The sequence below is a fragment of the Chenopodium album genome, chromosome 2 (assembly GCF_948465745.1).
Source record: "Chenopodium album chromosome 2, dcCheAlbu1.1, whole genome shotgun sequence".
NCBI classification, from domain to species: Eukaryota; Viridiplantae; Streptophyta; class Magnoliopsida; order Caryophyllales; family Amaranthaceae; genus Chenopodium; species Chenopodium album.
Genome location: NC_137835.1, coordinates 63,449,533 through 63,465,172, shown reverse-complemented (window position 1 = coordinate 63,465,172; position 15,640 = coordinate 63,449,533).

The following is a 15,640-nucleotide window of genomic DNA, read 5'->3' as shown; positions in this document are numbered from 1 at the left end:
GAAAATAATAAACAAAAATTTAATTAAATAATTGAAAGAGAGATTTAGGACCAAACCCTCAGAAATTAAACCTTTCACGTCTAGGGCGAAGGCAACTTCGAATATGTCTAGGTGTTTCTAAATCTAATGAGTGCGGAATTTTTATATTTGGGAGAAGGCTAGTTTAGAAAAGAGAGAGAGAGTAATCAAGAAAACTTGATGAGAGTTGGTGAATGAAAACGGAGTTTTTAGCACGTTATTTATAAAGAAAATCAGCCAAAAAGATAAAACATCAAAAACAGAATTCTTACGCAAAAGGCAAAGTTAGCGCCAAACACTGACCTTGGCGCCAGACGCTAAGGCTAGCGCCAGGCGCCAAGCGTAGCGTCAGGCGCTACAGCTGGCGTTTGGCGCTGACTCAGAAATTCACGCGTTTTCTTAAAATCAGATAGAAATTGCCGTACAGGAGGATAAAATCGTGTTTTCCTCAAAAAACGTTCTTTGATTCTGATTAAAACTCTAAAAAGTCAACAAAAGTCAATTTATCAATGCTAATCGAATTAGGAATGAAAAGAATCTTCTAGAAGAATCTAGAAGACTAAAACCATTCCTAATTGCATTAAGAATGATAAATCTATATTAGGCCCTCCTCTAGATCATTGGGCCGGATATAAGGCTCAAACCGGGCCCAGTTTAGTAATTTGGCCATAACTTCCTCAATATTCATCGGAATTGGGCTTATAATATATCGCTGGAAAGGTCTTTTCAAGCCCCATCCAACTATACTATTATTGGACCCATATCATGTACCAACCAAACTGTATTGGCTGTTTTCTAAAAATAGGTTTTAAAAAACAGAGAAAAGAGAAAAGAAATTAAAACTTTCCGCAACACTAAACTTTCCACACTTTCACTTCATTCGAATATGATTCGACGTGAAAGGTACTCATCACTGTTTGGTTTTGGGGAGACACAAATGGGTGTCTACAGTCATCCTTGATTTCATCAAGGTCCATTGGCTCTTTGCCCTGACCGGCTGTAGCAGCTCTACAGGCTTTGTTCAAGAGATAGTATTCGTGAGCCGTCTTCTGATCCCCGTTCAGAGATCCAACAGTCCCATCATCCTTCTCATACTTGACAAGCATGAGAGTAGGAATGATGACTGCCTTGCACTCGTTAAGAGTGGGTCGGCCAAGGATGAGATTGTAGGCGGTCAGCTCCTCGACCACCAAGAACCGGATGGTCATGTGCCTACCACTACCTTTTTCCCCCAGTCGGATGGGCAAATCAATGCATCCAACTGGATGCACAACTCCTCCCCAAAAACCCACTAGGGGGTGGGAGACATCCATCATACTATTCGACCTGTATTTTAGGTTGGATCGACATTTGTAGCTAATGATGTCATAGGAGCTTCCTGTGTCAATTAGGATGCGACCAACCAATTGGTTGACTACTTTGCATTCTATGACCACAGGGTCATCATGTGGCCGACGGACTTTGCCTCTGTTCTTTTCGGTGATGATGACTTTAGGGAAGGCGGATGTGCTGGCCGCCTGTCCCTCATCAACAGAATGGACCATCTTTCTCAGATGGTCCTTGTTGCCCCGAATGGTTGGACCACCACCGGCGAATCTGCCTGCTATCGTATAAACCGGTTCCTCATCCGTTTTAGAGCTGATAGCAGGCAGGGTAGTCTTTTTGCTCGACTTCCCAAGATTCAATTTTGAAGCCACTTTGGACTTCACATAGGATTTCAGCGCTCCTTTGTCGGCCAGACGGTCAAGCGCCCGCTTAAGGCTGAAGCAGTCGTTTGTGTCATAGCCGACATCCTCATAGTAGTGACAGTGTTTATTTTTGTTCCGATATTCAGCAGAACCTTTCATAGGAGTCGGCTTCTCAAGAGTCAGCCGATCCTTAATCTCCATGAGAATGGAGTAGCTGTCCTTGTGGAACTCATACCTAGGAACGTACGGCTTCCACTCTTTCCTTTTCTTCTAGGCCGGCTGATCGGAGTTATCAACCGCCCAAATAGGTTTTTTCTTTTTGCTCTCTTCTGGTTTTAGAGACGGCTGAGCAGGCCGGCTTTTCTTCTGTCGGTCAGACATATTAGAGTCTGACTACTTATTAGAGGAGCAAAGCTCGGTCGCCTATATATTTTCTTGCGGACGAGTTTGAACTTGATAGTCGACCCGTCCTTCAGACCTTTGAAAAAGTCTGTAAAAGCCACTTCGTCAGATAGTTCTTGGATCTGGATTCTCACCAGATTGAACCGCCTGACGTATGATCGCATCCTTTCTCTATCTCCCTGCTGCACATGGCCTAGATCAAGGCTCGTTTTCTTTGCAGGGATGTTCATAGAGAAGTTAGAAGCAAACAAGAACGCAAGTGTCTTGAAACTATTTATGCAACCAGTCGGCAGATTGCCAAACCACTGCTGGGCTATGCCCTTTAGGGTGGCCGGGAAGCATCGACACCAGGCGGCATCATCTAACCCCTATAAGTACATGAGGTGGGTGTATGCCAAGAGGTGGGCTACAGGGTTGGAGGTATCACCATAGGTTCCAACCATGACATTTTTAACCTTGGCCGACTATTTGGCCTCGGCTATTTCCCTGGAGAACGCAGAGGGCTGCTCCCCAAGGTTTTGTAGCCGAAGCTGCCAGTCCAAAGACTGATAGTTATATGTCGCCTGTCCTCCAAAGAAGGCAGGCTGGATGTAAGGCAAAGCAGGCAGTCTGTAAAATGGTTGTGCCACATACTGCACTGAATTGATCAGATGAGGCCTCGACTGTACTGAAGGAGAATTCCTCACCAAGGTATTCTGAAAACTGTCGTGATAAGTCGACGTTGAAGCCGACTCCGACAACTGTTGATTCCTTAGCTGGTCGATGTACTGACGAGAATTAGGAAATGTTTGTTTACTACCATCCGACTGCACATGTCGGATGGCTTTTCTTGTCACCGTTTCATGGAAACGGAGTCTTGACAGATCAAACTGAGGCAGAGCCTTCTCCTTTGGAGTAGGGTGCGGAGTCGGCTGTTGGTCCCTGACCGAATTCTGCTGTCCAAATTTGGCAGGCCTTGTGGCCGACTGCTCCTTTCTAGGGGCAGCCGTCCGCTTGTTGATTAGTCCCTTAATTTCACCCTTGAGGCTACTCATGAACTTCATCAGCTCGTCACGGGTAAATGGGGCTGATCTTGCCGCCTTGGAGGCATCAGTCGCCTGACCTGTGGGCTTACTTAAGGGTCTAAGGGGCCTACTAGTACCCGCCTGGTTAGCATTGCGCTCTCGCCTGTCTTTCTAACGGAGGCGCTTAGAGATGAGTGACCCGTTAGGGGCCACATAGGTTTTGACATCTGCGTCGTCACCTGAGTCATGGTCCGTCTAGACCTGTATTTCTTCCAGAGGCCGAATGGTCTCTGGAGGCGGCATAGGAATTTCTTGGGAAGCCATCTTAGATGTACTCTCCCCACAGATGAGGCAAAATGTTTTGGGGTTTTTTGTGTCCCTCGGGAGAGTTACAGCTCAAGACTGGATTCCACAAGGTCACATGTACCTGCAAGACAAACGGAGCACCGAATGGTTGGTGGTCCGCCTCCGAAGATTAAGTTAGTACGGTATACGGAGTAACACTTGCTGAAATAAAGTTATCTGCTTGGTTTCCAAGCTCAGGTGCTGTCTATTTCTTGAGAACGACAGCTCTGTAATTAATGTCGATGTGACGTCCCGTCATAAATGAGGGAAATGTCCCTATTTATAGGGTCTTTTGGGGAAGTGTGCCCTCCCTAGGGTTTGATGACCTAGGAATTAGGGCACGCCGTTTTGCGGCGCCTCAAAGTTTGGGCCTTTGAAGGCCGCCATTTCAGAAATGATATCTAAGTGACACGTGTCGCACATCCTGAGAGGCCATTTGGGCGTCTCCCAGGGCGACATGTGTCGTTCTCTCATTGGTCCACTTGGGATCATTAAATACCTCAAATTAGGGGCTATATATGCCTGACACATGTCACCATCTAGAAGGTCCAAGCTGGCGCCCCTTCCAGTGACACATGTAAGACTCTTGTTGGGCCACTTGGCCAGGTATAAAATACTCAAAACATGTGTCACCTTTATATAAAAATAAACTAGTGTGTATCCCGGGCGATGCACCGAGTTGCTAATTTGTGTACTTCTTGCTTTAATTTAACAATTATGTTAGACTATTTGTGCAGCTAGTGTGTGTAGTGGTTTGGGCATTGCCTTGGATGTCACTTTTTTTTTCTTTTTACATCATATGTATTTATATTTTAATCTTGTGAAAGGAATATTATAATATTATAATATTATGTGAAACTTGAAACATTAATAATAGTTGGTTGAGATAGTAAATGTATTACCCATATATATTAGAGTTTATGGGTTCGAATCTTGTTGAAAGCATATTTTATTTTGTTAAATGAAGTGGCTAGCTTACTGATAAGTGACTTTTATGTCACTTTTAGGGTGCTTAATGAGTCGTTTTCCGGCTTATTTTCCAATAATTTAACCCTTTTTTGTCCTTTATTTCTATTATTTGCTTATTCTCGTCTTTTATCTTTATTTTGAGTATTTTAGTAGTTTTTAATAGTTTTTAGCTTATTTTCTTAATTTATTTAATTTATCTTATATTCTATGTTTATATTTTAAGTTTTTAGTTCTTGTTTTCTAATAAGTTCCTAGTTTCTCTCATTTTCTTATTTTATTTTATTTTCATGTTTGTTCTCTTTATTTTATTTAATTTCTTTTGATTTTATTTTTTTATGTTATTTTTATTTTATTTTATTTTATCTTTATTTTATTTTATTTCGTGGTAATACCCTCGTGTTTTTTGTTGTAGGTGTTCCAGGTTTCAAGTTCAAATCGTGTTCGGGGTCCGAGGTTCGAGGCAAATGCACAATGCTCCCTGCTCTTCCCCTGCTGCCAGTCTTATCCTTCACCACACCTCATCTAATCCTACACCACACTTCTCCTTCCTGTCCTGCTCCAATTCCCTTGCTCCATCTCCCCTGCTCAAACCCAGCACCTCAACTCCAATTCACTTGTTGCGCCTCCCATTTCGCCTCCAATCACCACCACCCAAAACCCGCACCAGCCATGCCTCCTTCAGCACCCCAAATTAGCAGCCGCGCAAACCCACCTTTCACCACCGCAACAACAACAAACAAAACCACCTGCACCCGCAACTCAGAGCAGCAGCCACCGCCAGCATGCCATCAATATCCACCTGAACCACGCAATTCTCCCCTGTTCCACCACTTTCACCACACAAAACCGCAACCAACATCACCAACCAATCCCCTGCTCCCATAAACCGCAGCCAACATCACCAAACAACCACTAGCAACCCAATTACTCACCAACAGCAACCACCAGCCCTTCACCCACAATCAGCCACCAATTGCAACCCCAAATCGCTCAAGCAACATCCCCAATTCAGAGCAAATGGCAATTAATCAAGTTCGAGCAAACCAAAGGAGTTCGGTCAAAGTTCGAGTCAGAAACTTTTGAGGTTTTGTAATTTGAAGAGGTTTGGTCGAACACACCCATGGTTCGACCGAACCAACCCCGTAGTTCGGCCGCACCAACCCATGGTTCGGCCGAACCATTTCACGAGCTTCGCGCGTGACTTTTAATGAAAATCAGACGGCTGCGATGTGATGATGCTTGATGATGATTTTCGATGAAGGGTGAAGATGATGCATGATGGTGATGAAAGTTCAAAGTAGCCACGAAATGGGGGAATTGGGGGTCTGATAATTCGTGGGGTTTGGTGGGAATTGTAGGAATTTTGGAGTTTATTTTTCCATTTCATTTTCTTTTATTTTATTTTATTTTTAGTTTTGTTTTTTTTTGGTTTTTAGTTTAGTTATTTTAATTGTTTTAGTTTAGTTTTATTTCTTTTTAATTTCTTTTATATTATTTTAACTTGTATTATAAATACCCTCTTTAGGGTTATTTTCTCATAACTTTTCAATCAACATTTTTATTTGAGATAGATTAGATTAGTTTAGCCTATATTTTCTCTCTCTTAGGGTTAGTTTAGGAGTAGTGTAGAGAGAGAAAGCTTGGATTTCCATGGAGTTTTTGAGAGGTTGAAGAAGCAACTTTGTGGAACTTCTTCTCATCTATTCAATGAACATTTTCTAACTTTCTCTCATCTTTATTTCTTTGCTTAATTCTTAGTTTTATGCCTTTTGTTTGTTAATTTGAGTAGATTGATTAGTTTATTTGTTTAATCTTGTTTTTATTCTTATTTTACCTTGTTTTCCATGTCTTTCTTAATTATGTTAGCTTAGGTCTTGTTCTAGGGAATTGGATGAAGGTTATATTAATGAATTGAATGATTGATTGTGATTAGTATGAAATTGTTTCTTGATTATTGTGTATGGATGATGCTTTTATGGATTAGAATCTTTCTAGTTAATCGATTCTATGCTTTTAATTGTGCTTTCAATCAATTGTGCGAGAGTGGGTTAGTTGAGAGCCCTAAATTCTTACATACCTTTGCTAGGCTAGTTGCACGAGAGTGAATTAGTTTAGTAAGATAATTAACATGCTTAATTGTGCGAGAGTGAGTTAAATGTGTTGATGTTCCTAATCGAGGTCATTTTCATCTATTTGTATGATGTTGTTTAATACATTGATGTGATTGGATTCCACTTTCCCTAGTTTTAGTTGTTTGTTCTTAGTCGTGTTTAGTTTAACATCTCTTTATCTCACGACCTTTCCTAGTAGTCTAGTTGGCACAAATTAATACACTTAGTCCTTTTGGGTTCGACCCTTTACTTGCCACTAACTAGTTTAGTGTAGGTTTAGGTATTATAAATGATTAATTTGGTTAGGGTTGTAGCTTAACGACCTATCTAACCTCGATCACTTAAGTTGCGCATATACGTTGGATGGTGACATGGCATTGTGACATAGGCACACATACTTTAAAAAGTGCCACGTGGCACCGTTCCTTTAAAAGGAACGCCTTTTAATATATAGTATAGATAGATTTCCCTCCTAAACATTCTGTGACATCATTCTTTCTCTCTTTTTTTTTTCTTTTCAAAATAAAGCTAATATTTGAAAATTATTGATTAATTATACATTTTTCTAAAAGATTTCAAGACTAATGGCTAATTACACAATTTATTAGTGATAGTAGATTTTGGTTTATTTTTCCCAATTTATTAATACTTCAAATTTTCTATAATGAGTAAAAAATGAATGCTAACATTTTAAAAAATTATTATAATTACGACAATAATTAGAATATTTTTCAATTTAATTAATCTAACTAAAGGGATCGGTCATGATATATTATTGTAGACACCCATTTGTGTGTCCCCCAAAATCAAACCCGGTGATGAGTACCTTTCACGTCGAATCATAATCGAATAAAGTGAAAGTGTGGAAAGTATGGTGTTGCGGTTAGTTTTTAATTCTCTTCTTTCTCTCTATTTTCGATAACCTTTTTTATGAAAATAGCCAATCCAATTTAGTTTGGTCCGTGTAAAGGGTCCAATAATGGTGTAGTTGGATCGGGTTCGAAAAGAGCTTTCCAACGATATATTATAAGCCCAATTCCGATGAATAATGAGGAAGTTATGGCCAAATTACTAAACTGGGTCCGGTGTGATTTTTATATGCGGCCCAATGATCTAGAGGAGGGCCTATTATGATTTATCATTCCTAATGCAATTAGGATTGATCATGGTCTTCTCGAAGGTTCTTTTGAATCCTAATGTGATTAGCATTGATAATTGAGTTTTAAGAGTTTTATTTAGAATAAAAGAAGTGTTTTTAAGGAAATTACAGTTTTACCCTTCGTACGCTTAAATTTTATTAAAATATGAAAACGCGTGGAAAAACTGACTGCAACGCCGCACTACAGGCTGTCACCTGGCGACAAGCCTAGCGTCGTGGCAAAACGTCTGTCGCTTGGCAACAGGCTCTATCGTTTGGCGACAGAGGGGTGTTTGGCGACAACATCGTGTTTTATTCTTTTCGAAACTCTGATTCTTTTTTATCATAATCCGGCTGATTTTCGTTATAAATAGCCTCCTTAAACCTTCGTTTTTAATCACCAACTCTCATAAAGAATTTCTTGATATTCTCTCTCTCTCTCTTTTCAAAACTAGCCTTTTCTCAAATACAAAATTCTGCATTCACAAGATCTAGACACACCTAGCCAAGTTGGAAGTTGCCTTCGCCCTAGACGTGAAAGGTTTGATTTCTGAGGGTTTGGTCCCAAATCTCTATCTCAATTATTTAATTTAATTGTTTAATTTTATATTTTCCTTGAAGTTACTAACGTGTGTATTTTGTTATTAGAAAGAGATACGAGGCATCCAAGTAAGTGTTTTAATTGCTTTATTGGTATTATGATATAGAAATCATGTTAGGATGCTTTTCCTAGTATCATGTTAGGATGTTTTATTGTTTCCTAGTATCATGTTTAGGGTAATAACTAAAAATTCCTAATATCAAGTATGATTGTTATGATGCTTCCTATTTTCTTTCCTAATATCGTGTTAGTATCATGTTAGGGCTAAAGTTTTGATCAATGATGTTTAGTAATATGCTAGGGTTTGTTATTAATCTTGTTAGTATCATGCCTAGGATCTTGCTATTATTATTATTATTATTATTATTATTATTATTATTATTATTATTATTATTATTATTATTATTATTATTATTATTATTATTATTATTATTATTATTGTTGTTGTTGTTGCTTGATTATATTTATTGTTATTGCTTGATAACGCCTTTTATGCATGTTTAAAGGGGATTGGTACTTGTAATCACGCTTAAAAAGATGATTAATAATCTTGTTTGGGTTGATTTGATTATAATTCAAGTGATCACCAATAATAGATTTATTTGTGCATTAATATTCAACCAACATAGATTAAACAGGTTTAGGGTAAACCTATTGATTGCATGTTAGTCAGAAAGCGCACATGAATACGAGAAGAATAAAGTAGAGGCCTATTATTAGGGCAAGTTCAATCTCTTTAAGGTTGGATTTGTACCTTCATCCCCGAACTTCCAGTCATGGTTCCAAACCTATTTGATTTAACGATCCAGGGGATCGTTAAGGGGTGTAACCTTCACCCTGTGAATGGTTTACAAGTTCCTAAAACTTGTTGGCGACTCTTTTGCTCTAGCTTCCTTCCCTTTGGACGCCACCATGCTTAAGTGTATGATCACAGTGGGGTTCAAGTTTGGGGTAATGCTTGAAATATTCCCTACAGTTTTTTGGCGACTCCACTAGGGAGGATTTCTATTTTAATTCCTGAAATTTATTTCGGCAATGATTTAGAATGAGTAGATGAGATTCGAAAAGTTCTAAGTATTTCATGTACGTAATTTTGATTAACATTATTGTCATATGCATAAAAAAGATCTCATTGGAAAGACCATCCGTAAAGAGTTAAAAACATAGGATTTTTTACATGTAGGAAATTTGAGGAATATCTTTCACAACTAGAACCGAAATAATGCTGCGAAAAACTGGAAAATTTTACGAACACAGAAAGCTGTTGAGGCATGTGGGAACTGGCGTCTAGCAAATAGAGCCTGTCGCCGATGATATGGCTCTGTCGCCGAGCGACAATTCTGTCGCCAGGTGACAGAGCTATATTGCAGCGACGATCTATGTTGGCTGGCGCTGTGTTCTTCTAATATCGAGCCAGAAATATGCGTTCTTATTTCGACCAGTTCTAACACTGTTGGCTCAATACTACTTCCTGATTGAGTATTTATCACTTTTCTGAAACCCATATGTGTTCTACATATGGACATAACCCTCTGGGAATTCATGCTCCATCTACCTGATTGAACGCTCTGAGAAACAAAGGGTACATCCGAGAATGTTGAATTCACCAAACCATGGAAGCGAGTTTAACTCACGGGGTCCCATCCACTCGCGCCAACCCTTCCAAAGGTAAGGCTTCCGCGCGATGCATCCGGACTCATAAACATGGACCCTCTTTGACTAACCCTTATCCTTGAAGTTTAGAGAACTAGAGCCAAGGTTAGGTTGCAAACTCATTGCATCATTTGTGACTACTTGTGCATCTCTTACTTGTGCATCTCTTACTTGTGCATACTTATTATGTGACTAAACTAACCGTTTGGTTTGATTTTTGTTTATAAATAAGTCTTAATAAAATAACCAATGACTAAAGGACTTTGCTTTAATTGATTAATTAATTTGAGCTAAAAAATATACCTTAAAATTGAGTCATAGTTTTTTTAAGTCAACCTGGATTTTTATTCCCGTATACTGCATAAGCATCAACTTGTTTTGGTCATAGCCGAAGTTCTAGGAAGAACTACGTGTCGTATAACCTATGGATCTGTAGCCCCGAGTTTTATCTTTAATTTAGCGTTGGTTTCGTCCCAATTAGAGTCACAGATAAAAAGCTATAACTAAAATACCACAGCATGTCTTGTTTAATGCATATACATGAAGTCTTAACTTAGTCTTTGCTTGAGTCTACTCACATAGTCTAGCCACATGGTCATGACTCAAGTCTTAACATGTCACCTACACTCACTAGTAGTAGCACACACTTTGTGTATATGTCACCATGACCATGTCTTAGGTTCATGCATGAGTCGGTTTTTTCCGTCATTTGAGTTGGGGGTACATTCTACTCCTAATTTTTTCATATCTTTCCATCTACATCATCATTCTCTACATGCTTTCTCCATATCACAACCTTCATTCTTCCTACCTTCTTCCATCCATGCATGTTGAATCAGGTTTGAGTCATGTGATTGACAAACAAAAAAAATGAGGGTAATGATGAAACAAATGCACAAGACAAGCTTCTCACCAAGATTTCATGCTTTCTTCTTCTTTTTTCAAACCCTTCCCCAATAAGTCTAGCATAGGCACCCTTCATCATCCTTGAATTTATTTCTTAGAGTTTGATGTTTACCCTTCACTTTTTAAATAAAATGAGCATTTATTTCCTTACATATGATCAGTGCATTGCAAGAAAAAAAAATCCATGTCAAACTAAGCACAAGGTATACCAATGATTTGAGGCACCCCTTGTAGCCACATCATATCATCTTTTACCCTTCAAATATGCAATCCTTTCTTGATAAACCACTTTGAACCTCATCTAACGATTGACCTTTCTTTCTTCAACCCACATCTACCTAACCTTGGGATGGGATGGTGTGCAACTTATGCAATTTTCAATTTCATAAAAAGCTTGAGTGTATCGAAAATTAAAATAGTAAAAACAATAAAAGTGTACAAAAGGGCAAGTGTTCCAATGTCTTTGACATGAACATGTATTTGATATGAACACGTCTCAGATTGCGTCTCTTATCGAGTGCTCGGTACCGTGCCTGAGAAACATGAATGCCAAGTGAGTGATAGACCGCATGATCGGGATTGCCCACACTTATAAAAAAAATGCAAAAGCAAAAAAAGAGAGCAAAAAAAAAAAAAAAAAAAAAAAAAAAAAAAAAAAAAAAAGAGCTCAAAAGCAAGATTGCACACCTTGGGGGCTTATCTAGGGTCTTGAGCTTTTATCCCTTTCTTCTATAACCTTTAGCCTAACCACATTACAACCCTTAAAAGACCTTTTTGAGGTATACACACACTTGTGCGAGGTTCGGCTAGAGCTACGTTCGGCCTGATTCCTGACGGATACGTAGGCAACCTTTCGAGGTGCGGCCGTAATAAAAATGCATTCACATTCACACATCATGATCATATCAAGGGATCTCCTATGCTCATCCCTATTCATTTAGAGATAGACTTGGGGGCTTGATCCCTGCATCATTAGCCTACCCAGCCTAAGAATCACCACCATTTGACTCTTTTCAATATACTTTTCCACATGATTAGCCTTTGCGGCCTAACCTTAGTGTCACTTTCACATACTGCACAGATACATGACCAAATAGTCCTTCCCTTAGGAACCTTTCGTCATGAAATCTTAACACAACGTTGAAGCATACCTTGTCATAAAAAAATCACTCATCAATCATCATTGCATCACAAAGTACGAAGTGCTTAGCCGCCGTGCCTAAGTTACCCAAATACTTTCATCATGTAGTCAACAATTGAGATAGCCTAGGATGAAATAATCCTTGCATAACATTTGACTAAGCTCATTCAACATGCACCTTCAAAAACTTCGTTTCTTTCTTTTTCGGGAGAAAGTCGGTACCCTCCACAAAATGACAAAAATTTTTTGTTTTTTTGCATTTTCGAGTCGCACGATCACATTACAATGCACACACGAGTCATGTACACATTGAGTCATGTCGTGTTATCACATTGAGTCAACACTATGCACACACGAGTCACACGAAGTGAGTCATCGTTAAGTCAAGTTTATACCTTGAGTCATGTCAAGTCTTATAGTCAAAAATATAAATACAGTTACATTCCAGTGAGCAAGAACATTCCCGGATTTTTTCAAAAAGTCGCAAATGAAAACCTGCCTCCAGCGTCAGACGACAAGGTTGTCGCCTGGCGACAGTGCGAGAATGCGGCGACAATATTTTCTGGCAAGCACCAATGCAATGACGAGATGCGTCGTCCCATATTGGATTATGCGGACCTCATACAACGATTTCGGGTTCCTTGGTACGCCAGTTAGCCCCTATAAGCAAATTGACATGATTAGTAGTCGGCTCGATTACAATCGCATTAAGTGATTGACCTGACAACAATCATCTCACTTAGCTTAAGCGCCTAAGCATTTGCTCATTACACTACAAGAAAACAGCCTATCTCCGACGGACTAGTTCCGACGGGCACGTAATTCCGTCGGAAAATTCGAAATTTACGACGGATTTTTGATCCGTCGTATGTTTCCGACGAAACTAAAGAATCCGTCGCAAATCCGTCGTAAATTTACGACGGAATTTAATTACGTCGAAAAATTAGTACTTTCCGACGGAATATTCCGTCGAAAAGAGTAATTTCCGACGGAAAAAATTCCGTCGGAAGATCCTACGGAATTTCCGACGGAATATATAACTTTAAAAAAAAAAAAATTTCAAACCCTAACCCTAAATCTCTTCCGCCCCTTTTCTTTTTTTTCCCTCTCTTCTCTTTCCTCTCTTTCTCTCTCCTGTCCGCCCTTCTCTTCTCCTTCCTTCTCTCCTCTCTTCTCTTTCTCTCTCATCTCCTTCTTTCTTCTGATCTGCCTCTTTCTCTCTCCTTCTTCTTCTTTCCTCTTCTTTTTTCTTCTCCTTCTTGCCTCTTCTCTGTCCGCATTTCCGCACTCTTCTTTCCCCTTCTCTCCTAAGTCCTAACACCACCGCCATCACCAACTACCAACAACAACGGACACCATTACAACCGTGCAACAACAACGGCGACCACAATAACACCGGCAACACGCAACAAAACCAATTGCACAACCACCGTCGCAAGAATCGTCAACCGCTCAAGTATTGTAGATATTGTTTTAGTTTAGTTTAGATTGTAGATCTAGTTGTATTTTTTAATAAATTTCTGATTATGGTTAATTTTTCAAGTAATTGTAATATTAGTGTATGAATTTTTTAGGATAATTGTATATTTATTTGAATCCTTTTGATTTTTGTGGTTCGATCTACTTGTTTCGACATTGTTTTGGGTTAATTGTTGTTGTTTTGGTGGTTAACTTTAGATCTATATGTTGTGGTTGTTGTTTTTTTTTTATTGGGTTAATTTTATTTTAGATTTTTGTTTTTGTGGTGAATGGTGGTAGTGGTGTGGGGTTTGAGCTGGTAGAGAGGTTAAGGGGGAGGTGAGGCCGTGAGGTGGTGGTGGTGGTTGTGGGGAATATTTGAGGAGTTTTTTTAGTTTTATTTGTTGCGGTGGAGGTGGTGGTATTGCGGTGCGGGCTGGTGGTGGTATGGGGTGGTGCATCTTTTTTTTTATTTTTTTTAAAGGCTTTTCCGACGGAATTTTCGTCGGAAATTTCCGACAGAACGCAATTTCGTCGGAAATTTCCGACGGACTTTTCTTAGACTGAAAAACCTCTGACGACGGAAATTTTCGTCGTAATTTCCGTCGGAACAGTGTTTCCGACGGAATTTTCGTCGGAAAAGGTCGATTTTCCTACGAACAATTTTACGACGCCACTTTTCGACTGAATTCCGTCGGAAACACCATTACCGACGGAAATCAGGATGTTTTCGAGGGATTTTTTCCGTCGGAAACAGCCTTAATTCTAGTAGTGTTACAAGCACCAAGGCATTGGTTCAAAAGCGTATCACTAATACGACCATTTTTCCAAGATTAGATTGTCATCCCTAATTGACAATATTTCCAAATATGGATTGTCACGCATTTTTCTTAAACAACAATTTTTCCAAGATTGGATTGTCATCTCTGGCAAAGTTTCCAAGCGTGGATTGTCGTGCTCCTTCTCTATTTGGAAAGTTTTTCTAAAGTTTTGATTGTCATCGCTGGCAAGTTTTCCGAGATTGGATTGTCATACACCCAGTTCCCTATGGCAAAATTTCCCAAAGGATTGTCGTAGGTCTCTACTCATTATAAATTTCGGCAAAGGTTCCTCAACGTGGATCGTCATTCATTTTAGTAAGTGGCAAATTTTCCCGAAGTTGATTGTCGGTCAACTCTTTTTTGCAAATGTTCCAAGACGCGGATTGTCAATAGTGGCAATATTTTCCTAAAAGGATTGTCGCATAGCTGACAGGCTAAAGTCGTATCACCTAATATAAAGAATTCCTAAAACCACTAACTAAAATAGATAGGGAAGTAGGGTCGAATCCACAGGGAAACGAGTCTTTTTATTCCTAATTAATTAAAATAATCTAGATTATAGAGTAACAAATTATTATTATCGAAGGGAAACTAAATTACTAAGAGTAAAAGTGGGAAAGAATAAAACTAGGAGGAGAAACAATGAATAAAAGACCTAGGGCATAGGTTCACCAATAAATAATATTTCAGGGTAAAACATAATAATCAATCATCAATGCATCAATTAATCAGATCATAAAGGGCTTTCGCTACGTATTATAATCACATAATTAATCTACCGGTATTAAATCTCATCTCTCGAATCTCGACTTAACCATTTATAAATTAACCCGCCCATTGAAACTAGGCCTTAATATTAATTCTCATCTCTCGAATCTGGAATTAATATTGCTAAACTCATACATAAAATATCTGCGCAAATCTAGTTGCATAGCGTTAAAACAATCAATAGGAAATTAATTAAGCATTGACAATCAATAATAATAAATTACCCCTTCATATTATTTATGGATCCCCATAAACCCTAGAAATAAAACTACTCACACATAATTAAATCTAAACTAATCAAAGTAATTAAAGAAAGCATGATAAAGAGCAAGAATTAAGAGAAAGAGAATAATAGTATTAAAGTAATAAGATTCAAGATAATAAATCTTGATGTGAAAAATAGAGAAGAAAAGAAAACTAAACTAAAAGAAACTAAAAACTAAAACTAAGCTAATAATACCTAATGAAAAGCCTCCGTAAAACTACTCCTTCTTCAATAAGAAAAGAAATAGGAGTTTAATACAAGTCAACTTCTTCTAATTCCCACTCAAAGCCAAAGCTGCGGGAACTTGGAGCAAAACAACGAAGCCCAAACAAAGAAGCCCAATAGCTGAAGT